Source organism: Entelurus aequoreus, linkage group LG07, assembly GCF_033978785.1.
Source record: "Entelurus aequoreus isolate RoL-2023_Sb linkage group LG07, RoL_Eaeq_v1.1, whole genome shotgun sequence".
In the NCBI taxonomy this organism is placed as follows: Eukaryota; Metazoa; Chordata; class Actinopteri; order Syngnathiformes; family Syngnathidae; genus Entelurus; species Entelurus aequoreus.
Genome location: NC_084737.1, coordinates 74,771,274 through 74,798,773, shown reverse-complemented (window position 1 = coordinate 74,798,773; position 27,500 = coordinate 74,771,274). Strand labels below are relative to the sequence as shown.

General features: G+C 40.2%; 1 protein-coding gene across 4 annotated transcripts in view; it reads left to right on the top strand.

Annotated features, from left to right (window-relative positions):
* LOC133654259 (helicase ARIP4-like) overlaps positions 1–27,500 on the top strand; it is a 244,424-nt gene that overhangs the window by 75,653 nt on the left and 141,271 nt on the right. For 3 of the 4 annotated variants that reach the window (XM_062054486.1, XM_062054485.1, XM_062054487.1), the window contains exon 2: positions 21,440–21,528. The exons of the other annotated variant lie outside the window; for it this stretch is intronic. The gene's annotated coding sequence lies outside the window, so the exon portion shown is untranslated. The remainder of the gene's footprint in view (positions 1–21,439; positions 21,529–27,500) is intronic. 4 annotated transcript variants of the gene reach the window in all.

Genomic DNA, 27,500 nt, shown 5'->3' with positions numbered 1-27,500 from the left:
GATTAAATTATTGTCATTTGCAGCAAATTGTTGTTTCATCGTGCTTCGAAGTCACTGAGTAAATAGAGGTGCACTACTGTTCCACAACCAGCAGAGGCAGTGTTGAGTCCGTCTAAATAATCTTTACATCAGGGGTGTCCAAACTTTTTCCACTGAGGGCCACACACTGAAAAATCAAAGCACGCGGGGGCCATTTTTGATATTTTCTTCATTTTCAAAACCAATACAATATACACTTTTTTTTAACCTTTGGGGCTCGCTCAAGTTAGGTCCTAGGGACCCAGAAGGGTTTCAGTCTCATAAAAGGTTAAAAATAAGTCACCCAATTTTTGGGAGCAAAAATACAAAATATACAATATTTTTCCCAAAAAGATTTTCAAAGTGGAATATGTGATGTGAAGTAATTTGATCCCTAAATAGGTCAATAATTCATAGCAAAATTGATGTTAATTTATTATTATTATTATTATTATTATTTTTAGCAAAGGCAGGTGTTTTTTTAATTCCACAAACATTTTTAACAACAGTCAATATAATAATTAGTATAATTAGTATTAGTATATAATTTGTATGTATTTTTAAAAAATAATTTTCACATTTTTCATGTTTTTTTTGTTTGTTGTATTTGTGTCCTTTTTGTACTTAAAGCAGTCAATAATTCATAGCAACATTGATTTTGACTCATTATTATTTTTGAAAAATTATTTTAAAAATCGTGTTATTAGCGTCAACAATGCAACTTTTTTTCTCGTTGCATTTCACATATTTGCTCTTTTATTCCACGTTTTAATGTTTTAAAAAAAAAAAAAAAGTTTTAGTATTTTTAGAATGATGTGCCGCGGGCCGGTAAAACATGAGCTGCGGGCCGCAAATGGCCCCCGGGCCACACTTTGGACACCCCTGCTTTACATACTTTGCAAGTTTAAGACCAGCATTCCAACACTTGTTACTTTCACAAAGACCATTGTGTCAACCCGGTTTGAATTCAGGTAGCTCGTGCACACACACACACACACACACACACACACACACACACACACACACACACACACACACACACACACACACACGCACACACACTAACAGGGCGTATATTTGTATACCTTTGACAAAAGAAAAATAGCAATAACAAACGTCCACTGCAGAGGACACAAGTTCTCAGGAGGATATGCATAAAAATGAGGACATCGGGTGAGCGTCCACAAAGTACTGGTGCAGCATGTCGTTGCATCCAGACATGCGTCTTACATAACTTTATTTTCTAGTAAGATATTATTAGCCTTATGTAAGGCGTCTTATGCAAGCAGCTGTCTCCACACCCCCTCCTTAATCAGGTCTTTTATTACCCATCTTTTCCTTCATACTGTCATCTTCTGTCCTGCTCCTGTTTGCTGACTGTAGGGGTGTCCTAAGCTTACCCAGGGGGGACATTTTCTTCCCACAGCGCTGTTTTCATCTTCTATTAGTCCTTTGGATATCCTAAAAATAAAATGTATTAATCATAGGATATATTACACTGACAACTACAGAAAGCTGCACACTGCAGCACATGCTACAATTTGTAACGTTTAAAGGATTTATTGCGCGTCCAGATGACAAAAATTTCACATTTTTATAGGTCTTTTTTGCTCCTGAAAATAAATCCGGCAATCATTTTCCCATAATATCAAATAGTTTTGGAGTACCGTATTTTCCGTACTATAAGGCGCACTTAAAATCTTTTTTTTCTCTCTCGTAAAACTCGATAGTGCGCCTTTACAACCCGGTGCGCCTAATGTACGGAATAATTTTGGTTTTGCTTACCGACCTCGAAGCTATTTTATTTGGTACATGGTGAAATGATAAGAGTGACCAGTAGATGGCAGTCCAACATAAGAGATACGTGTAGACTGCAATATGACTCAAGTAAACAACACCAACATTTTATATGTTCCAGTGTTTCCCACACATTCATTTATTTGTGGCGGCCCGCCACGAAAGAATTACGCCCGCCACAAATAAATAAAAAAAATTTATTTTTTGTTGTTGTTGTCCTGTCCAGCTTCTCAGGCAAATCATATAGTTGATGTAGATGCCCATATAGGCTGTTCAGATTTACTTTACAAAAGAGAAGTGTAGGATACGTCTCTTGTTGCCTTATTTGTATTTGACCACTACTGTTTTCTGTTTATTTGTTACTGACTGTGGCAGGACACCTCTGCCTCTGTTTCACTTTATGTTGCTGGTAAATAATATGCTTGTAGTAGTAGGCTAAAGTTAAATTATTTAGTGTGCACTAACTAAAGGGGCAGAGCTTTAAGAGACATTTTAGCTTTTATATTTTATAAGATATATTTTTTGTAAGAACCACAATTAATAAATATATTTCAATGAATAACTTATTGTTCAAATCTGTATATAAATATGTACCTAAAGTGTTGTAATTATATTGTAAAATGGATGGATGGATGGATGGACGTTTAAAACCTTGTAGTGTCCTGGAAGAGTTAGTGCTACAAAGGGTTCTGGGTATTTGTTCTGTTGTGTTTATGTTGTGTTACGGTGCGGATGTTCTCCCGAAATGTGTTTGTCATTCTTGTTTGGTGTGGATTCACAGTGTGGCGCATATTTGTAACAGTGTTAAAGTTGTTTATACGGGCACCCTCAGTGTAACCTGTATGGCTGTTGATCAAGTATGCGTTGCATTCACGTGTGTGTGTGCGTACAGAAGCCACACATATCTTGTGACTGGGCCGGCATGTTGTTAGAATGGATGAAAAGCGGTCAATAAAGACAGTGCCTTTAAGGCACGCCCCCAATACTGTGGTCCGGGTGGAATACGAGAAAATGGTTGCCCAGGGTGATTTTCGGGAAGGGCAATTCCCGGGAAATTCGGGGGGGTTGGCAAGTATGCTCTACCGCCGTGTGCGTACAGTTTGCCGAAAAACTCAGTGTACTCGGCGCTGAGTTAAGCCGGCGAATTGGCGACTTTGATGGTCAGAAATGTAGATTTGAACTGCTTAGTAATCCCTTCGCAGTTGATGTGGAAAAAGCACCAATTAACCTCCAAATGGAGCTGATTGAACTCCAGTGTGATGACACAAAGTATGATGCTGTTGGCGCTGCACAGTTTCCACAATTCATCCCTGACACAATGCCTCAGCTCCGCACCCAAGCTGCTCAATTGCTCTCCATGTTCGGCAGCACTTATCTATGTGAGCAACTTTTCTCCTCAATGAAGATGACGAAAACGTCTCACAGGATACGTCTGACTGATGAACACCTTCGTTCGATAATGAAGGTTGCCTCAGCTCAAAGCCTGAGCCCCGACATTAATGAAGTAGCATCCAAGAAAAGATGCCAGGTATCTGGCTTGGGCACATCAGATTAGATCAGTGTGTTGCAAACTGAGCAGTTTAAAGTCCTGAATGGTTGATTTATTCATTTTTATTTTATTTTCAAATGTATTAGCCTGTGGAAAAAGTTAATGTTGATATTTACCTCAGAAGGCTGCAAATAGAAAAGAGGCATTCAATTTTTATTTAAATTGTATTTGATTTGCCATTGATATTTTTAAATTATTATTAATATTATTTGAAACTCGATTTTGCATGTAACTATAAAGTTATATAAGCCTTGCTTGTTCAATATTCAATGCAAAACTTGTTTGGGTCCCTATTAAAAGGTTAATTTGTTCAACCTTGGCCCGCGGCTTTGTTCAGTTTTAAATTTTGGCCCACTCTGTATTTGAGTTTGACACCCCTGGGCTAGAGTATACAAATGAGTTTTAAGATGGGACTTAAATGCTTCTACTGAGGTAGCATCTCTAACTGTTACCGGGAGGGCATTTCAGGGTACTGGAGCCCGAATAGAAAACGCTCTATAGCCCGCAGACTTTTTTTGGGCTCTGGGAATCACTAATAAGCCAGAACATTACACACGGCACTCAAAAATGTATCATGTTTTAGTACGACTTTGGTAAGCTATGAAGCCGCACCGCTTGAGTATTATTATGATGTGTGTAATAGGTATAGCGTTTTGTTTTGCGATATTATGCAAAAGCAATTTTTCTTACCTTCTGGTACCTTATGATCTGTATTTGGAATCTGCATAAGTCCTGAAAATTTGCGCGCGTCCACTTTTGTAGTCCGTGGCAACACCGTAGTCGATAAGCTTCTTCTTTTTCTCTATCTTCTTGTTTTGGGACATTCATCCTCCGCTGCTGCCATTTCTAATACAAAGTAGTGTAAAGTTCTTACTTATATCTACAAACCCCATTTCCATATGAGTTGGGAAATTGTGTTAGATGTAAATATAAACGGAATACAATGATTTGCAAATCCTTTTCAACCCATATTCAATTGAATGCACTACAAAAACAAGATATTTGATGTTCAAACTCATAAACTTTTTTTTTTTTTGCAAATAATAAATAACTTAGAATTTCAGGGCTGCAACACGTGCCAAAGTAGTTGGGAAAGGGCATGTTCACCACTGTGTTACATGGCCTTTCCTTTTAACAACACCCAGTAAACGTTTGGGAACTGAGGAAACACATTTTTGAAGCTTCTCAGGTGGAATTCTTTCCCATTCTTGCTTGATGTACAGCTTAAGTTGTTCAACAGTCCGGGGGTCTCCCTTGTGCTATTTTAGGCTTCATAATGCGCCACACATTTTCAATGGGAGACAGGTCTGGACTACAGGCAGGCCAGTCTAGTACCCACACTCTTTTACTATGAAGCCACGTTGATGTAACACGTGGCTTGGCATTGTCTTGCTGAAATAAGCAGGGGCGTCCATGGTAACGTTGCTTGGATGGCAACATATGTTGCTCCAAAACCTGTATGTACCTTTCAGCATTAATGGCGCCTTCACAGATGTGTAAGTTACCCATGTCTTGGGCACTAATATACCCCCATACCATCACAGATGCTGGCTTTTCAACTTTGCGCCTATAACAATCCGGATGGTTCTTTTCCTCTTTGGTCCGGAGGACACGACGTCCACAGTTTCCATAAACAATTTGAAATGTGGACTCGTCAGACCACAGAACACTTTTCCACTTTGTATCAGTCCATCTTAGATGAGCTCAGGCCCAGCGAAGCCGACGGCGTTTCTGGGTGTTGTTGATAAATGGTTTTCGCCTTGCATAGGAGAGTTTTAACTTGCACTTACAGATGTAGCGACCAACTGTAGTTAATGACAGTGGATTTCTGAAGTGTTCCTGAGCCCATGTGGTGATATCCTTTACACACTGATGTCGCTTGTTGATGCAGTACAGCCTGAGGGATCGAAGGTCACGGGCTTAGCTGCTTACGTGCAGTGATTTCTCCAGATTGTCTGAACCCTTTGATGATATTACGGAGCGTAGATGGTGGAATCCCTAAATTCCTTGCAATAGCTGGTTGAGAAAGGTTTTTCTTAAACTGTTCAACAATTTGCTCACGCATTTGTTGACAAAGTGGTGACCCTCGCCCCATCCTTGTTTGTGAATGACTGAGCATTTCATGGAATCTACTTTTATACCCAATCATGGCACCCACCTGTTCCCAATTTGCCTGTTCACCTGTGGGATGTTCCAAATAAGTGTTTGATGAGCATTCCTCAACTTTATCAGTATTTATTGCCACCTTTCCCAACTTCTTTGTCACATGTTGCTGGCATCAAATTCTAAAGTTAATGATTATTTGCAACAAAAAAAAAGGTTTATCAGTTTGAACATCAAATATGTTGTCTTTGTAGTGCATTCAACTGAATATGGGTTGAAAAGGATTTGCAAATCATTGTATTCCGTTTATATTTACATCCAACACAATTTCCCAACTCATATGGAAATGAGGTTTGTACAAAGAAAGCACTAAAACATACCGGTATAGTGAGTTTACATTATTCACCCAAGGAACTTTAATTATTGGAGAGTTCCGGTCGGACGGTTTTTCAAGGGACACATTTTCGGCGTTGTTATTGCACTAGTGAGCCATGGATGAGAAGATGCTCCGCTTTTTATTGAAGTAAAGTCTGAATGTCATTAAAACAGTTAGCTCCATCTTTTGACACTTCTTCCACACCCGTCCTTGCACGCTACACCGCTACAACAAAGATGACGGGGAGAAGACGCTGTCGAAGGTGAGCCACGTAAATAAGACCGCCCACAAAACGGCGCATCCTGAAGCGACTGTCAGAAAACGGCTTATCACTAGAAGTCCCAGCATTTTTCTGTCTACCTAGAAGACCCAGAGAGGGGTCATTTGGCCCGACACTTTTCCCGAATACACTAATCACTCATTTTGTTATGGTAATGAGGCTGTTAGGGGCAGTTTGTCTAGGTAGACAGAAAAATTATACATGTGGGAAATGCCGAAAGGAGCAATGGCAGTGCCAGGATTGTGAGTGACTGCTCAAATGTATGTCAGTCACGTTTACATGGACATGGTTTTTCATTCTTTGTAAATATGCTTTTTTCTTTGTAAATTTTTTTTTTTAAACTATTTTTGGCACACAAAAATAACAATTGCTTCTGCAACAACCCTCCACACCAAAACTGGGAAAACAGTTGCTTTTTCATTCTTTGTAAATATGTTTTGTTTTGTATTTTTTTTAACAATAAATGTCAGAGTGTTGATCCCTTCATTCTGTTGATCCTTGCAAAAACACACACAACCTACCTCAGAACTCAAGCTTGAGCTGTAAGGTCCCCTCCCCCACACAGGCTCAAGTGGCCCCCTGCCGTGTGCCACTAACAGCCACATTTTCATAACAAAAGGAGTGTCCACAGGGGGGACTAGGGGTCAAATGACCCTCTTGTGTGTTTTCTAGGTAAAAGTGTCAATTGACCCTTCTCTGGGACTTCGCGTGTTATAGATGATCTGTAAAACATCATCTATGCAACATTTTGACCAAAAAACCACCATTACATGTTATGTAAATAATTAGTCTGCTGACATATGTAGTAACATATTGTGTCGTCTTCCGTTCTATTATTTTGTCAAAATTATGATTAAGGACAACTGGTAAAAAATGAATTATTAATTTACTTGTTTATTTACTGTTAATATCTGCTTACTTTCTCTTTTAGCATGTTCTCTCTACACTACACTACAAAATGTAATAATCACTTATTCTTCTGTTGTTTGATACTTTACATTAGTTTTGGATGATACCACAAATTTGGGTATCAATCCGTTACCAAGTAGTTACAGGATCATAAATTGGTCATATTCAGAGTCCTCATGTGTCCAGTGACGTATTTCTTGAGTTTATAAACATAATATCAATTTTGTGATGCTAAAAAAATATAGATGTAATCATAGTAGTATCGACTCGATACGCTCCTGTACTTGGTATCATTACAGTGGATGTTAGGTGTAGATCCACCCATGGCATTTGTTTACATTCAGGCACGCTAGCTTTTGTTAGCGGTGACTACGGTGTGTAGCATACTTGCCAACCCTCCCGGTTTTACCGGGAGACTCCCGGTATTCAGCGCCTCTCCCGATAACCTCCCGGCAGAAATTTTCTCCCGGTAAACTCCCGGAATTCAGCCGGAGCTGGAGGCCACGCCCCCTCCAGCTCAATACGGACATGAGTGGGGACAGCGGCGACAGTCTGTTTTCACGTCCGCTTTCCCACAATATAAACAGCGTGCCTGCCCAATCACTTTATAACTGTAGGATGATCGAGGGCGAGTTCTTGGTTTCTTATGTGGGTTTATTGTTAGGCAGTTTCATTAACGTCCTCCCAGCGCAGTAACAACACACAACAATAGCAGTCACGTTTAGTCTACCGTAAAGCAGTTTGTCTGCCGTAAACAGCAATGTTGTGACACTCTTAAACAGGACAATACTTCCATCTACTGGATAGCCTCCGGAACACTGAAATTCAAGTATTTCTTTTATTTATATGTATAATAAAAGAAATATATATATATATATATATATATATATATATATATATATATATATATATATATATATATATATATATATATATATATATATATATATATATATATATATATATATATATATATATAGCTAGAATTCACTGAAAGTCAAGTATTTCATACATATATATATATATATATATATATATATATATATATATATATATATATATATATATATATATATATATATATATATATATATATATAGGAAATATTTGAGTTGGTGAATTCTAGCTGTAAATATACTCCCCTCTTAACCACGCCCTTAACCACGCCCCCGCCCCCCACACCCCACCTCCCGGTATCGGAGGTCTCAAGGTTGGCAAGTATGGTGTGTAGTGAAGCATGTTTAGCTATTCCTCGTCCTGCAGGGATGATACTTGTAAGAAACATACTTTATTTGTCGCCGTGGAGGCGAGGATAAGCGATTTAGAAGTAGCTAAAACACTGCAGACTGCGGATGGACTTTAGCCGCTAGCTCGCTAGCCATGTCTTAAAGCACCTCTTCCTGAGGGCGTTTCAGTGTTATAACTTCACCTTTGTCGTTAGTTTTTAAGCCAAAATGCGTCCGTTCTCCCTTTTCTGTCTACACACCGTGTCTGCTGGTAAGTACTCCGTGATTGTGCGCTGCCGAACATGCTCCTCTGCTCGTAAAACCAGCAACGTCACGACGTGACGACGACAAGAATATGATTCATTAGTATCGCGGTATACCGTACAACCCTATAGTTCAAACTTATATCTGTCAGTAGACGCCATGTGGATGTGCTAAAAAACACTGCATACTGTAGCTGATCATCATAAAGAGACGGTTAAAAAACGTCTTGAAGTCGGTCTGTAAAACATAATCCATGCAAAATTTTGACCAAAGAACCACCATTACATGTTATGTAGACCACAAGGAAGTGGTTTAAATAAAAAAAAACATCTCATTAAATCAAATCAAACTTTATTTATGAAGTGCTTTTCATACATAAAAGAAATGCAACACAAAGCGCTTTTCAGACTTAAAAACACCATCTGATGACTCACCTCCCCCATCATCAAGCGCACACACACACACACACACACACACACACACACACACACACACACACACACATACACACACACAGAGATGAATGCATGGCTGAGTCTAGTAGAGCCAGGAGAGGAAACACTATCACAGAAGCCGTCTGCACCAGGAGGTCATCAGACCATGGCCACCAGGATGCTGACACAAAGGCCATGGCCGATACAATCCTTGATGCAGAGGGCTGGAATGTAAGAATAATAATATAAGTACGAATAGTAAGAACCATGAGTAAGAATGAAGGATCAAATACAAGTAAAACATTATATACTGTATATGTAGGGATGATGTTTGATAAGGAATTATCGAGTTCGAGCCTATTATCGAATCCTCTTATCGAACCGATTCCTTATCGATTCTCTTATCGAGTCCAGATAGGTTGTTATATATGGAAAAAAACACACAATATTTGGTTTAACAAAAGCTCACTTTTATTATATAATAAAAAAATAAAATCTAATAAATAAATAAATATTGACTGTTACCCATCTAAAAAAATAAAATAAAATAAATAAATAATGACTGTTGTTACCCAAAGTATATTAAGTGGGATTTTTAAGTAAAACAAATATATACAGTAACACAAAAACAACCTGTCTCTGTGATCACTATAGGTGTATAAATAATAATATAGTGTTAAATAAAATCAGCCCCTTGGGCACAAAACTGGAAATAATACAGCTCTCCAAAAAGTGCACTTCTGCTGCTATTTGACATAACTGTTTGTTATGATGCTTTGACATCTTTGCACTTTATTTCTTTATTGAAAGAAAATTCTATGAAGAGAAAAGTGGTTTGCAAATGTGGTTACAATGCTAAAAAATGAAAAGTTAAAGCTAAAAAAAGAAATACACTTTATTGAGTTAACATTATTTCTTTATAGGGGGAAACAATGTTATGAGCTAGAGAATATAACAACTACACTACCCAGCATGCAACGGGAGTGACGAGCATGCGCGGTAGCCCCGAAAAGTGTTGCATGTTGCCACGCTGTGAAAGTAAACGTCAAGAACTCAGCCAACACGCCTCGTCTGCATTATTTATAATTAGACAGACAACACATCTACAGTGTGATTTTGTAACGTTTACAAGGAAAGAAAAACAAAAGTTAAAAAAGGGAGATGTGTTGTATATATATGTATGTGCTGCGGTTGCTTTAAGAACGTTGCGACAGCTGCCGTAAAGGAGGTGCGTTGCTAGCCTGGTTGCTATGTTTCCGGTTGGTCGTAAAAGTGTTCGTCATGTGTTTTACCCTGCTAATATCTCTCAGTAAAGTTATTCGATGGGTTATAGCTTTTGTTTTGAACTTTATTACACCTTGGAGCGCTTTTTCCCGTCCATTGTTTTCCTGCTTTCGCTATCTGCGCCTAATGACTGAGCTACGTGACGTAATTTCTTGTGATGTCCCACGGAGCATTTCTGGTCGGGACGGGATTCGAATAAAGAATCAACTCTTTTTCTTTACTATAGTGGTCTCGATAACGGGTTCCGGTTCTCAAAAAGGGATTCGAGTCCGAGGACTCGGTTCTTTTCTTATCGAACAACCGGGAAAACCGGTTTCGAGTATCATCCCTATATATATGTGTATATATATATATATATATTTATAATATATATATATATATATATTTATAATATATGTATGTATAGTATATATACATTATTAAGTTAAAGTTAAAATACCAATGATTGTCACACACACACTAGGTGCGGCGAAATTTGTCCTCTGCATTTGACCCATCCCCTTGTTCACCCCCTGGGAGGTGAGGGGAGCAGTGGGCAGCAGCGGTGCCACGCTCGGGAATCATTTTTGGTGATTTAACCCCCAATTCCAACCCTTGATGCTGAGTGCCAAGCAGGGAGGTAATGGGTCCCATTTTTATAGTCTTTGGTATGACTCGGCCGGGGTTTGAACTCACAACCTACCGATCTCAGGGTGGACACTCTAACCACTAGGCCACCGAGTAGGCTATAATTACAGTATATATACATATATTAGGGCTGTCAAACTGAACGCGATAACGCGTTAACTATAAGTTCCTTTGACGCGTGGTTAACGTGCATACACCTAGACTATTTTTTTACCTTTGGCCCGTTCTGTAGCTTGAGGAAATGTAATGGCGACCAGTTACTGTGGAGATACATGGTCCAAAATAGCGAGCAGAAATGCGCAAGGACAGCGAGACCTTCTAGAATTCTTAGGTCCAAAGCCATGGCAAGTCGTTCTCGGGATAAGACAGGACAATTTTAGCTTCAATCGGCGCGCTTTGCCGCTTGCAGAGAGAAGAGGTTTCACATCCGTGTTTACATTAAAAACATAAAATGTAGATTGTTACTCGAACTGCTTTATTAAGATGGAATACAAACTCAGCAGAAAAAAAGACTGTAGAGAGGAAGTTTAAAGTTGGAGAATTTCTTCACAAATATTTTAAGTCTTTTCACATACCAAGCACACACGTCCGGCTTTACAATAATAGCGCTATGCTTCACTTCCGGTCCAACCACCAAAACAACGAAAAATCGTCTTACATTACGATCATGCTTTGTCAAACATGTTTTGTAATGTTAATCTGTGATATTTTTACCCGAATAAATGATTGCTGGCAGATTGAAATAAAGTGTATTCTAATAGCAGTGGCGATATGAAGCAGGTAGACTGTCTTTGAGCAAGTCAGCCTTTCATTTGATTGATTGATTGATTGAAACTTTTATTAGCACATTGCGAAGGAAGAGAATACATTATATGAAACAGTACAGTACATATTCCGCACAATTGACTACTAAATGGTAACATCCGAATACTTGTTTAAGTATTCGGGTGTATAACGGGGTCCACGTTAACCAATTCATGGTAAAAATGTATGTTCACAAATAGCACTGTCGAGCTGAATATGCAGAAGCACAACGCACACAAAACGATGGTTTCTCAAACACTTTCTCTTTCACTTCTTCTCTTTTCTTCTCTTCACTTCTTCTTCTCTTCTTCCCTCCCACTGAGACTCGGTTTAATACTGCAGGCATGCCTGCCACTGCCCTCTGTAGCCCACGTCGGATAATTACAGTTCACTACACAGTGTTCCCAACGCTATGGTATATTCAATCAATCAATCAATCAATCAATGTTTACTTATATAGCCCTAAATCACGAGTGTCTCAAAGGGCTGCACAAGCCACAACAACATCCTCAGCTCAGATCCCACATCAGGGCAAGGAAATATATATAGTTATATTCCTTTATAACCTGTTCTGATTGATAGTCCGCAAATACAGAATGTTTAACAGGCTGAATATAAAATTTTATGAACAAATAGTAAAGGTTAAAACACTGTCATGCAGATATATGAATACCATTAACTTATTTAACGTACAGAATATCAGAAGCATTTGATCAGGTAGAAACATCACATTTTATATGATCAAACATCTTTGACAATCAAAGCATGATCGTAACAATCCACATTCTGTGTTACTAATGCGTAAAATTGTGTAGCTCCTCCTCTGATCGCAAGGGCTTCTACAGCAGCAATACAAATTCTGTATTCCCACAGAATACAAAACGTGGCAAGACACCAACACACCGCAGGTATTTATATTTTATTTTATTATCTTTAAAAGCGTGTTTATGTCCATTTTGTGTTGAGCTGTTTAAAAGAGTATATTGTTTAAAACACATTTCATTAAAGCAAATTAATTGTTCAGTCATGGTATACAAACCTGAAAATGATCTGTCTGGAGTACACTTACTCATGACGAGTTTAGCATTTTTCCCATCATGCTTTGTAATGGATGTAATCTTTATGTTTTATGGTGCGTGGACATTTTTTATAATGTCCACAAAGTTCAGTGAACAGGTTGTGTTATGTGTGACAATGTCTGTTGGATTTGTATTTGTATTTTTTTTGCACCATGATTAGGGAAGGTTGTTTGCATTGGGTCATGTAAGTTAATGCTGCGCACAGTTTTATTCAGAACATAATTAAAGGTCATTGATCTGAATTACTGTCATTGTCCACTTGTTGGTGACCAAAATGGTCTTCTAAAATTATTTAATCTTCCTTCTTCCTGCGGGTTAGAGTTTTTATTTAACTCATGACGCGTTGCGGGCCAAATTGAAGATGTTAGCGGGCTGTAGTTTGGACACCCCTGCTTAAAACTATTTCTTAATCTACTTGCTAATTTCCTGTTCATAGCTGGTTTTCCCCACTGTAACGCGGTTCCAGCTCCACTTCTGTTAAATTCTATTAAGCACGTATTATGCTGTTTGGCTACTTTACACTTAATCGCGGCTAGCGATTAGCATGGCTTCTTGTGTGTGTCGCATGTTCAGCTAATTCTCCAGTCCTCCAGAGTACTTGGTAAAAAAAAATATGTTTTTTTTGGCGGCAAAGAGGCGAGGATCAGTAACATATAAGCAGCTTTGATGATTCCATGTGTCTACATTAAAACATTCTTGTTCATACTGCATTAATATATGCTCATTTTAAACTTTCATGCAGAGAGGGAAATCACAACTAAGTCAATTTAGCAAAAGTGTATTTATTACACAGTTATTAAGCAGTGGCACAAACACTCATGTCATTTCAAAACAGAAAGTGCAAGATTGTCAGAGACATTTTAAAACAAGCTATTGGTGCACTTTTGTGCATGATGTCATTAAGATGACATATCAAAACAACACTAAATTAAAGTGCACTTTTTGTACAGAACGCCACTACGCGAGTTTAAAACAAATAAAGTGCACTTTTGTGCATGATGTCACACAAGATATTTCAATAACCGTCAAATAAAAATGAGCTGCATAATAGGAAATCAAATCGCTATGTGGTAGGTTCCTGCGGACGTTATCTCCTTCTGTTGTTCACTATTTTTTTCATACGGTGTTGATGTGGAAATGGTTGCCTCTGCATTTTGTTGGTGTGGCACCGAACGGAGATGTTGACATGCGGAGTAAGCACTCTTCATTCTGTAGCGGGAGACTTTTCAAATTATGCTACATATTAGCAGTAATGCTACTTTTTGTAGAAACGCTTTTGCCCCACACTTGACAAATTACGGTTGTCTGTTCGACATATTCCCGCTTGAAGCCGAACCACCGCCAGACGATGCACCCCCTGCTGTTTTTCTTGGGAATTAATTCTTCCTTCATTTGTTACCAGATTCGCACCTTCTTTCTCTCGTATTACCACTCGCACCACAGCTAACGTTACCCATGCTGCTACCTCTCTGCGCCGCGAGGGCGTATACGTATGTGACGTATGTAAGAAGGTGCGCTTGCTGTCTGTGAGAAGGAGAGACAAGAAAGAGTGAAAAAAGCCTGTAGTGTAATGCCCGCAGCTAAAAGCAACTGCGTGAGAACATATACTCGAATATCACGATATAGTCATTTTCTATATCGCACCGAGACAAACCCGACGACAAGTTCCTTGCAACCTGTTGCAGCTCGGCACGCTCAATTTGTAAGAATATGTAGTAAACATGCATTATCTAAATAAGGCGATGGATTTGAATGTCTTTATATCGTGCACCCTTAATCAAGTATAAACGCAAACCTTCGTAGAATGTGAGTCACTAATAGAAGACCAACAGGAAGCAACACCTGTGCTTCATAACCCAGCAGACTGGGCAATAAAAACTGCACCCTTTCTGAAGTCTTTGCTCTCCTGTGTCAAAATCTACAACTACACACGACACTCACACTGAAGTGCGATGTGTTTGTGAGTCGGCTGTTACTGGCACTCGTCACGCTTGTGTTGGCTTCAGAGGACCAAACGTGTGAGCTGGAGGGCTAACATCCTTGCCAAAGTTGCCCGATGGGAAACTACAAATGATCATATTAGACAATTATAGTATAGCTCGGGGGTCAGCAACCCACGGCTCCACGGCTCGTTGGAGCATTTTCAAAAATGTATGAAAAATGAAAAAAGATAAGGTGAAAAATATATGTTTTGTTTTAATATGGTTTCTGTAAGAGGACAAACATGACACAAACCTCCCTAATTGTTAGACATCACACTGTTTATATTAAACATGCTCCACTGATTAGAGACTATTTGGCGAGCGCCGTTTTGTCTTATTAATTTTGGCGGTCCTTAGTTAGGTCCGTAGTTTGTTTACATGTACAACTTTCTCCGACTTTCTAAGACGTGTTTTATGCCACTCCTTTTTTCTCTTAATTTTTTCCACCAAACGTTTTATACTGTGCGTGGAGGCACAAAGGTGAGCTATTTAGGCTGGCTGTGTGTACATATTGCATCATTAGGCCTCGTGTGTAGATATATTTGACTTCATTCAATTTAAATTGTATTTTATTTGCATGTCTCATAACACATTATCTGGCAGCTCGGTGGAGGAGGGGTTAGTGCGTCTGCCTCACAATACGAAGGTCCTGGGTTCGATCCTGCGCCCGGGATCTTTCTGTGTGGAGTTTGCATGTTCTCCCCATTACGGCTACCGTAGTCAGGCACCCATTAGCAGACATATTGTCTGGCGTTTTGTTTCACAATATTATGCAAAACCAAATTTTCTTCCCTTCTGGTACCTACTGATGTGTATTTGAGATCTGCATAAGTCCTGAAAATTTGCGCACGTCCGCCACTGTAATCCGTGACGATGCCGTAGTCGATAAGCTTCTTCTTTTTCTCTGTCTTCTTATTATGGGACATTCATCCTCTGCTGTTGCCATTTCTAATATGAAGTAGTGTAAAGTTCTAATTTATATCTCGCTATGGAAGCGCTAAAAACTACCAATGTAGTGAGTTTACATAATTCACCCACGGAACTTTAGTTATTAGAGAGTTTTTCATGGGACACATTTCCGGCGTTGTTGCACTAGTGCAGGGGTCGGCAACCCGCGGCTCCGGAGCCGCATGCGGCTCCTTGACCACTCTGATGCGGCTCAGCTACAAAATATACCAGTATGAACAAATACCCAGAACCCTTTTCAGCACTAACTCTTCCAGGACACTACAAGGTGTGTGTGTGTGGGAGGGGGGGTTGGTGGTAGCGGGGGAGGGGGGGTTGGGGGGGGTGTATTTTGTAGCGTCCCGGAAGAGTTAGTGCTGCAAGGGATTCTGGGTATTTGTTCTGTTGTGTTTATGTTGTGTTACGGTGCGGATGTTCTCCCGAAATGTGTTTGCCATTCTTGTTTGGTGTGGATTCACAGTGTGGCGTATATTTCTAACAGTGTTAAAGTTGTTTATACGGGCACTCTCAGTGAAACCTGTATCGCTGTTGATCAAGTATGCGTTGCATTCACGTGTGTGTGCGTACAGAAGCCGCGTATATCTTGTGACTGGGTCGGCACGTTGTTAGAATGGATGAAAAGCGGACGTGACGATAGCTCGTAGAGGACGTTAAAGGCAGTGCTTCCAAGACTGTGGTCCGGGTGGACTACGAGATATAATGACTGATGAACACCTTCGTTCGATAATGAAGGTTGCCTCAGCTCAAAGCCTGAGCCCCGACATTAATGAACTAGCATCCAAGAAAAGATGCCAGGTATCTGGCTTGGGCACATCAGATTAGATCAGTGTGTTGCGAACTGAGCAGTTTAAAGGTTTATGGTATTTTTATTTTTTTATTTTTTTTGTCAGAAAGAAATACAATCATGTGTGCTTACGGACTGTATCCCTGCAGACTGTATTGATATATAATGTATATATTGTGTTTTTTACGTTGATTTAATAAAAAAATAAAAAAACAATTTTTTATTTTTTTATTTCTTGTCGCGGCCCGGTTGTTGGGGACAACTGATCTATGCAACATTTTGACCAAAGAACCACCATTACATGTTATGTAGACCACAAGGACGTGTTTTACATTTAGAAAAAAAAATCATAATATGACCCCTTTAATGCGCCCCATTATAAATAAATAAATGATAAATGGGTTATACTTGTATAGCGCTTTTCTACCTTCAAGGTACTCAAAGCGCTTTGACAGTATTTCCACATTCACCCATTCACATACACATTCACACACTGATGGCGGGAGCTGCCATGCAAGGCGCTAACCAGCAGCCATCAGGAGCAAGGGTGAAGTGTCTTGCCCAAGGACACAACGGACGTGACTAGGATGGTAGAAGGTGGGGATTGAACCCCAGTAACCAGCAACACTCCGATTGCTGGCACGGCCACTCTACCAACTTCGCCACGCCGCCCCTTATTATCCCACGTGCCTTTAGTATGAAAAAAAAACCTGACTAGACCCGCTCACCTTATAATCCGGTGCGCCCTATGGTCCAGAAAATACGGTTCTTGGACTTGGAGTTTTTATAAGTATAGAGGGTGAAATGATTGTACAACTGACAACGCTGATCCCGACATGTTGTCTTGACTTGATTTTAGGGCTGCAACTAACGATTAATTTGATAATCGATTAATCGGTCGATTATTACTTTGATTAATCGATTAATAATCGGATAAAAGAGACAAACTACATTTCTATCCTTTCCAGTATTTTATTGAAAAAAAACCATCATACTGGCACCATACTTATTTTGATTATTGTTGCCCTGCTGTTTGTACATGTTGCAGTTTATAAATAAAGGTTTATTTTAAAAAAATAAAATAAAATAAAATGAAATAAAAATAAAAAGCCTCTGCGCATAGCATAGATCCAACGAATCGATGACTAAATTAATCGGCAACTATTTTTATAATCGATTTTAATCGATTTAATCGATTAGTTGTTGCAGCCCTACTTGATTTAATGTGTACCATTGGCAGGAACTCAAGTTGTTTGGACTTTTATTCCAATGTTTAATGGCCTACTTTAGGATATAGAAGTGGAGAGGGCTTACAGGAGAAGTTTCTGCGCAAAATAAGGCTTATTTTTCATTTTGGTTTTGCTCAAGCATGAGTAATGTGTGTGTAAGCGTACACATGTTGAAATACACATCGGCAGGAAGCAGGCTAAAGTAGACATTCGGTCCCAGCCGTAATCGTCTGCCGCTACTTCCTGTCATGTCGCGTTACATAACAACACATAAAGATGATTCAAGTTGTGTACGTCTGCTTCCCAACAGTCTTTTTAGCCCGCGGTCACGGCAGCAGCGCACTTTCATAGAGCCTTTTTTCTGGCGCCAACACTAAAGAGGAGGATGGAATTCCACTCGGTAAGGGTCTTGGAATATCATCCTATTTCTCATGAAGGAATTAAAAAAAAACAATGTATGTGCAGTAAGTCTTAGCCACGTTTGAAGGGGGAAAAAATCAAGGAAAGAAGAGTGTTGGGTCGTAGTTGTATGTGTGTTAGCACTGATTTACTACATACTTGCCAACCTTGAGACCTCCAAAGTCGGGAGATGGGGATGGGGGGTTTAAAGTGGGCGGGGTTGGGGGGGAGAGGTTTGGTGGTAGCGGTGGGTGTATACTACCGTTCAAAAGTTTGGGGTCACCCAAACAATTTTGTGGAATAGCCTTCATTTCTAAGAACAAGAATAGACTGTCGAGTTTCCGATGAAAGTTCTCTTTTTCTGGCCATTTTGAGCGTTTAATTGACCCCACAAATGTGATGCTCCAGAAACTCAATCTGCTCAAAGTAAGGTCAGTTTTGTAGCTTCTGTAACGAGCTAAACTGTTTTCAGATGTGTGAACATGATTGCACGAGGGTTTTCTAATAATCAATTAGCCTTCTGAGCCAATGAGCAAACACATTGTACCATTAGAACACTGGAGTGATAGTTGCTGGAAATGGGCCTCTATACACCTATGTAGATATTGCACCAAAAAACAGACATTTGCAGCTAGAATAGTCATTTACCACATTAGCAATGTATAGAGTGTATTTCTTTAAAGTTAAGACTAGTTTAAAGTTATCTTCATTGAAAAGTACAGTGCTTTTCCTTTAAAAATAAGGACATTTCAATGTGACCCCAAACTTTTGAACGGCAGTGTATATTGTAGAAGAGTTAGTGCTGCAAGGGATTCTGGGTATTTGTTCTGTTGTGTTTATGTTGTGTTACGGTGCGGATGTTCTCCCGAAGTGTGTTTGTCATTCTTGTTTGGTGTGGGTTCACAGTGTGGCGCATATTTATAACAGTGTTAAAGTTGTTTATACGTCCACCCTCAGTGTGACCTCTATAATAATAATAATACCTGGGATTTATATAGCGCTTTTGTAAGTACGCAAAGTCGCTTTACATGTTTTTCTGAACCCATATTGTCCCTTAGTGTATGGCTGTTGATCAAGTATGACTTGCATTCGCTTGTGTGTGTGTGTTAAAGCCGCATATATTATGTGACTGGGCCGGCACGCTGTTTGTTTGGAGAAAAAGAGGTTGTAGAGGACGCTAAAGTCAGTGCCTAATATTGTTGTCCGGGCGGAAATTGGGAGAATGGGTGCCCCGGGAGATTTTTGAGAGGGGCACTGAAATTCGGGAGTCTCCCATGAAAATCGGGAGGGTTGGCAAGCAATGTTCCCTCTAATTTTTTTGTACTTTGTGTGAGCAAACGCAAAAACTCCCCGAGCATTCAGTGGAGCCCATGTGAGCAACATCAGATGTGCACACTGTGGCTACACCAGCAGCACACCTGTCCCAAACCTGACTAAATAACAAGTTCAATCTCCATCCATCCATCCATTTTCTACCGCTTCTCCCTTTCGGGGTCGCGGGGGGTGCTGGAGCCTATCTCAGCTGCATTCGGGCGGAAGGCGGGGTACACCCTGGACAAGTCCCCACCTCATCGCAGGGCCAACACAGATAGACAGACAACATTCTCTTATTATTATAATCAAATGACAGCAGTCATTTCCATTTCTAATATAAGTGTTTAGGCCCACTTACAATGACAATAACATAAAATATTGTTTTTCATGAAGTGTGTACTTGTATTGTTTGTCTGGGTGGAGGTCCTGCTTTGGAAATAATTTGTACCCCTTTCAGACGTTGCATTTAGTTCCCATTAAAACATTCACATGTTGCACAATGAGATGTAAGCAGGGGATCATGTGTACATTCCTGCAACTTCCTGTTTGTAAAAAAAATATTTTTATTAGTATTTATTTAATATACTAACAGCATTTCATGATTAATATTTATAAATTAAGATTCCTAATAAATGACACTAGAATAAGTGAAGTGAATTATATTTATATAGCGCTTTTCTCTAGTAACTCAAAGCGCTTTACATAGTGAAAATCCAATATCTAAGTTACATTTAAACCAGTGTGGGTGGCACTGGGAGCAGGTGGGTAAAGTGTCTTGCCCAGGGACACAACGGCAGTGACTAGGATGGTGGAAGCGGGGATCGAACCTGGAACCCTCAAGTTGCTGGCACGGCCACTCCACCAACCGAGCTATACCGGTTAGCACACATTTGATTGGTAAATCATAGTGTAATGACCTGGAATGACACTTTATGTGTGGTGTTGGAGTTGTCCGACTTTTTGTGTGGCTGTAAACGCATCACTGGCTAAGTGCCATATGTGCATGTGTTGGCGCAAGTGAGAAAGAGCGAGCGGCTGCTGTTGATATAACAAAGTTGCTTTTGGTCTGGTTTGTACTGCAGAAATTGACCAGTTTTGCTAGATATCTTTTTTTTTACTAATGTTTTGGTGATGTGTTTATGGCCGACGATAAAGAGTTTTGCTCAGTAAAGTGATGGATGGAATTCATGTCCTCAAAGCGTCTCGACAGACTTACAATATTTGAACAATGATGACGAAAACTGTTTTCTCTGTCGTGTCCGTGTCGTGTCGAAAATTGTTATGCGCTTATTTGTTTTATTTGATTTTGTGCGTGGCATAGATTTGCCGTGCGCAGAGGACGCTTGAGCAGTGCGCAATTGCACAGGCGCGCACCTTAGAGGGAACATTGTTGGCAAGTATGATTTACTATAGGGAGTAGACTTATTTGAAGTAGTTTTGCGATATAACGACACATTTCCAAAAACACAATCATAATCTGAGTGTTTTTTATTGCCATTGTTTGAAAACGGGTTCACAAACTAGGAATTTTACTTGGTGCAATCGTGCAACATAAAGCACATACAACACAGAATAGAATAACATGGGCTGTAACTGAGCTATCAGATCTTGTTATTATAGGGGTGATTGATCTGATGTTCAGTAGCTCTTTGCCGGTGTAAGAGCACGCGGACACACAATTTACGCACAAAAACAAACAAAACAGAGCGCACGATAGCACCGAGGCAGCCGTGATCGGCGCCGTCCACCAAGGGCCGCATAAAGAAAAGTCAAAGTATTCGGGGACCATTTGGTAATGAGAAAAAGCTGACATTTTGATACTAATAATTAATAGTCACACAACTTGTCACTTATCTGTGGCATCGGGTTGCATAGTTTGCATTATTGTCCCTTGGTGGACAGGTAAAACTGAAAACTGTAATTATTAGGAATGGGTACTAAATTCGGTACTTCTTTGGAACTACTGGGCACCGATTCACATAAAATCCAACAGTGCTATTTTTTATGCTACTTAGGTTTCGCATGACGTCGGGCCCGGTTGCATGCCGGCACTTGGCGATCACTCCAGCAGCACTGAGAGCCAACTCAGCCAGGCTACCTCTAGGTAATGTTGCAATTTTCAATGCCAACTGGGGTTGTATTGTATATCGGTTGTAATGAAGTACCGCGGTACTAAAGAATAAAAAAAAAAAAGGGACTGTACTGCCATTAAAAAACCACCGGTACTTTTATTTCATCGACGTGAGGCACGCCGTGCTGACATTGCTGGTACACGAGCCGAGGCGCATGTTAGTCAATACATGCACACACAGCACTCGCAAGCAGAAACAGTGTGAAGACAGAAGAGGAAGAATGGACGTATTTAGGCATAAAAACTAAAGAAAGTATGAAGCGCCGCTCCGCAAGCAGTGCTTTAAAACAAAGCTAGCTAGTAGCGGGCTAGTGGCTAACATCTTTCCGTAGAGTTTTAGCTACGTCTAAATCACCAATTCTCGCCTCCGTGGCAACAAATAAACTCAGTTTCTTCTTCTGTAGGACGTGGAATAGCTAAACATGCTTCACTACACACTCTAGGAGGATACATTAGCTCACCGCTAACAGCGAGCTAGCGCTCCTGATTGTAAACAACGGCGGATCTATCCAAATATCGATTGTAACAATCTCAAGTACAAAAGCTGCATCTAATCGATACTACAATGATTACTATGACAATATTTTTTATGATCAGAATTTTTTTTAAATTTTTTTTATAAACTTAAGAAATACGTCTCTGGGCACATGAGACTTTAATTATGACCAATGTATCACCCTGTAACTACTTGGTATCAGATCGATACCCAAATTAGTAGTATCACCCAAAACGTATGTAAAGCATCAAACAGAAGAATAAGTGATTATTACATTTTAACAGAAGTGTAGATAGAACATGTTAAGACAAAAAGTAAGCAAATATTAACAGTAAATGAACAAGTAGATTAATAATTCATTTTCTACCGCTTGTCCCTCTTAATTTTGACAAAATAATAGAATGGGAAATGACACGATATGTTACTGCATATGTCCGCAGGAGCCTTCGTTTACTTGCTTACTACTTAAGAATCTTATTTAATGCCAAATGTGTTATTTGACTGCAATAAGAAACATGTTTAATGTATCAAAAGGTTTTTTTGTTAAAATAAAGCCAAAAATTAAATTATTTTGTGTTCCCCTTTATTGTAAAAAATATCTCAAAGTTTTGAAAAGTATCGAATTACATTTAGGTACTGGTACCAAAATATTGGTATCGGGACAACTCTAGTGCCAACAAAGAAATTGACTAACAAAACTCTCCATTGTAAGTAAAGTAAGGCTCCACTTTTCCAGGAATGCACTAGCTTGATGCTAATATACCTTGGCTTTGCTATTGACATGCTACTGATTAGCATTAGCAATTTTACATGGCAATTTCAACACCTCCAAATGTTTAATAAAAACTCCAATTAAGATGCACGTTACAATCAAACAGCTGGTGCGTAATAAGTACAATACTTTCAGTATAAACACTTTTTAGGGTGCAACAAAAAAATAAATAAAACAACACCATAAACTCTACACTAGTGCCATTTAACGTCTCAGACTTGCAGCGTAATGTCATACCTGCCAATGAGACAGCAGTTATCATAATTAGTCAATTTTAAATGTTGCAATAAAAAAATGTGATATTATCAATTAATAGATCCTTCTATCGATTTTCTACTGCTTGTCCCTCTTGGGGTTGTAGAGTGAGGGGGCTGGAGCCTATCCCAGCTTCACTCGGGCGGAAGGCAGGTAAACAATTATTATTTATGAACACACCCAAAAGTACCGAAAATTGGTACCGTTGAGTACCAGTATCGATTCTTAGGTACCGGGAATATGTACCGTATCGTTTCAAATGTGAACGGTACCCACCCCTACAGTTTAGCTCATGTTTTCAAACCTTATTTAATAGAACATGAAGTTATTGATTCTCGGGTGTTGACCTCATTTCATGCAGTGATAGATAAGCCTAGGCTGACAAATCAATCAATCAAACAATAAATGAAAATTAACTCGAAAATGTTTTCGTCATCGATGAATTGCCAAGTCCCGGTGTTTTTTTCTTTGTTCCTCGCTTTCAAACAGGGTGCAAGAGGGTTCACTCTGTGCATCGCGCTCACCACCTGAGCGCGTTTTGTCAATAGTAGGATTAAATTAACAGACTCCATCCAGTGATGGATGGAGTCAGTGATGGATGGAGTCATCCAATAACAGATTGTCTCCATCCACAATCATTTGTCTCCTTGGGTGGAGGCGGGACCGCTAGCTTACTCTCACAGGATGCACGGACAGAGAGACTCACTTGTGGCTACAACAATTAGGGTCGCGAAGCCAAATGTCCTAACATGGGAATATATACGTTTTAAACCGAATGAGCATGATTAGCCAATCAACCCGGTTAACGAGCAATTTTCGCCGAATTTGTTAGAAAGTGATGGCAACAAAAAAAGTGGGCGGGGGGTGGGGGGGATTTCACTTCTAGATGTTCAATATTTATTGAGTTTACATTTTTCTCAATATTTATATATTTTTTTTACCTACTAAGGATAATTAAAAGTTCTTGACCTTCCAATTAAAATGGTATAAAAAAAAAACGCTGCAGTAACAGGAAATAACAGTTAATTACATTTGAAAAGGTTACTAGCATTATTATTGATTATTTATTTATTTATTTATTTAGACTCGTGCATGATTTCAATCAATCAATCAATGTTTATTTATATAGCCCTAAATCACAAGTGTCTCAAAGGGCTGCACAAGCCACAAAGACATCCTCGGTACAGAGCCCACATACGGGCAAGGAAAAACTCACCCCAGTGGGACGTCGGTGTGAATGACTATGAGAAACCTTGGAGAGGACCGCATATATGGGTAACCCCCCCCCCCCCCTCTAGGGGAGACCGAAAGCAATGGATGTCAAGTGGGTCTGACATAATATTGTGAAAGTCCAGTCCACAGTGGACATTGGGTCCATAGTGGGGCCAGCAGGAAACCATCCCGAGCGGAGACGGGTCAGCAGCGCAGAGATGTCCCCAACCGATGCACAGGTTAGCGGTCCACCCGGGGTCCCGACTCTGGACAGCCAGCACTTCATCCATGGCCACCGGACCTGTGCAACTCCCCCTCCCAAGGGAGAGGGGAGCAGAGGAGAGAAGAAAAGAAACGGCAGATCAACTGGTCTAAAAAGGGGGTCTATTTAAAGGCTAGAGTATACAAATGAGTTTTAAGATGGGACTTAAATGCTTCTACTGAGGTAGCATCTCTAACTGTTACCGGGAGGGCATTCCGGAGTACTGGAGCCCGAATAGAAAACGCTCTATAGCCCGCAGACTTTTTTGGGGGGCTCTGGGAATCACTAATAAGCCGGAGTTCTTTGAACGCAGATTTCTTGTCGGGACATATGGTACAATACAATCGGCGAGATTTGGTCTCAAAATATTGCTAACGGTAATATCGTTTTTTTCCCTGCAATAATTTGTTATATATCCATCCATCCATTTTGTACCGCTTGTCCCTTTCGGAGTCTCGGGGGGGGTCGCTGGAGCCTATCTCAGCTGCATTTGGGCGGAGGGCGGGGTACACCCTGGACAAGTCGCCACCTCATCGCAGGGCCAACACAGATAGACAGACAACATTCACACACTAGGGCCAATTTAGTGTTGCCAATCAACCTATCCCCAGGTGCATGTCTTTGGAGGTGGGAGGAAGCCGGAGTACGCGGAGTGAACCCACGCAGTCACGAGGAGAACATGCAAACTCCACACAGAAAGATCCCGAGCACAGGATCGAACCCAGGACCTTCGTATTGTGAGACAGACGCACTAACCCTTGTTCCACCGTGCTGACCCACAACATATCGTGTAGCAAAATTTGTTATCGATCCAGCCCTAGTAGTTTTATCTAATAAGTCTCCATGAAATGTGCAGACTTTAAAGATAATACACATGTTGTACTGCTAAGATATCACTACATTGATGAACAGATGCGTTATGATGTACTACCAAGTCAGCTATGCTGCGCAAGAAGTCCCATTATAATGGGTTCGTATGCAAGGAACAATACACCTAATCGTAAAAATAGATGTTAAAAATGACATCAAATCTTTCTGTCGCTTTGCAAATGGAACTGAGGCGGCCTAATGATTTAGTGATTGAATTACGATACTGCTATCATCTCCAAGTACACTGCAGCTTTCTGGACTTCTGCTCGTCCAAAAGGTGGTTGTTGTGCAAACGAAGGAAGCCTCGGCCATATAATAGTGTAAAGCAGGTTGCCATGGTTACCTGTCCACCTTTTGTTTCTGGCTCTAAATAAAACTCGTTGATTGGTTCCTGGGGGCGGCGTGACAATTAATACATGCGTGTGGAGTCTGACAAGATCGCAGAGCGGTTAACAATGGAGGAACGTCAAGACCATAAACCAGATTATTATTTTGTCTTGGTGACAAGGTTCTCGTCAAACTAAATATTCTGGGGGAAAAAATATGCCCTAAGTGGAGGAAAATGTCTGCATGTATCATAAAACATCACCTCAGTTGGCAGCTTGAAGGTATAATGTCACAATCGCTTTTACTGTGATGTCGCCACAGAAGGGTGAAAAATATGACGCCAACCATAGGACTAAAAATTAAACTTATTGGTTGTGGTGATGACATAGTAATGCGGAAAATCACACACTCTGTCCTGGTTGCTCAGTACAAGAAGCTGAGTAAGTTAAAGTATGTTTTTAAAAAAAAAATCATATTTATTTTTTATATTGTCTCTGTATTGGTTTTCTATTCATTTATTCTTTGTTTTTATTCAGTCATTGGTGTAGCACAGGGGTCGGAAACCCGCGGCTCCGGAGCCGCATGCGGCTCTTTGACCACTCTGATGCGGCTCAGCTGCATACTTGCCGACCCCCCGGATTTTCCCAGGAGACTTATGGATCTCAGTGCCTCTCCTAGATAACTCCCAGGGCAAATATAATCCTATTTTCACTCTAATTACTAAATTAAGGGCGTGCCCTAATTGCACTGCAGTAATTGTCCTCTATAGCATTTACAAACAGCGTGCCAGCCCGGCCACATGTTGTATGTAGCTTTTACTTGCACACGTGGGAGACAGCAAAGCATACTTACTCATCAGCCACACAGCTTACACTGACGGTTGCCGTATGAAACAACTTTAACACTGTTACGTTACAAATATGCGCCACACTGTGAACCCACACCAAAAAAGAATGAAAAACACATTTCTGGAGAACATCCCACCGTAACACAACATAAACACAACACAACCAATACCCAGAATCCCATGCAGCCCTAACTCTTCCGGTCTAGATTATACACCCCCGCTACCACCAAACCCCCCCACACACCCCCCTCCGTGCGTCGGTTGAGCGGAAGAGTTAGTGCTGCATGGGATTCTGGGTATTTGTTGTGTTGTGTTTATGTTGTGTTACAGTGCAGATATTCTCCAGAAATGTGTTTGTCATTCTTTTTTGGTGTGGGTTCAAAGTGTGGCGCGTATTTGTAACGTAACAATGTTAAAGTTCTTTTATACGGCTACCGTCAGTGTAAGCTGTGTGGCTGCTGACCTAGTACGCCTTGCTGTCACTTACGTGAGCAAGCTGAAGCTGCATTCTACATGTGGTTGAGCAGGTACACTGTTTGGGCAGGCTGTAGAGGGCGCCAAAAGCAGTGCTATCACGCTCTGATATTCGGGAGTCTCCCGGAAATAATGAGAGGATTGGCAAGTATGACGCTATCAAGCGCCATTCATTCAAAACTCGCGGGCCACACTAACATCAAATTTCCATATTAAAGTGTGTGCCGGTGCGTGTGTCTGAGACCCCTAGTTAACATAACACAAAGCAATTTAAGCTTTGTATGCGGTGTTTTTCATTTTAAATTAAAAAAATTTTTTTGTGGCTCCCATTATTTTCTTTAATTTGTGAAACTTGCCAAAATGGCTCTTTGAGTGGTAAAGGTTGCCGACCCCTGGTGTAGCATAATATTGTTTTTAATATTGTTTTTAA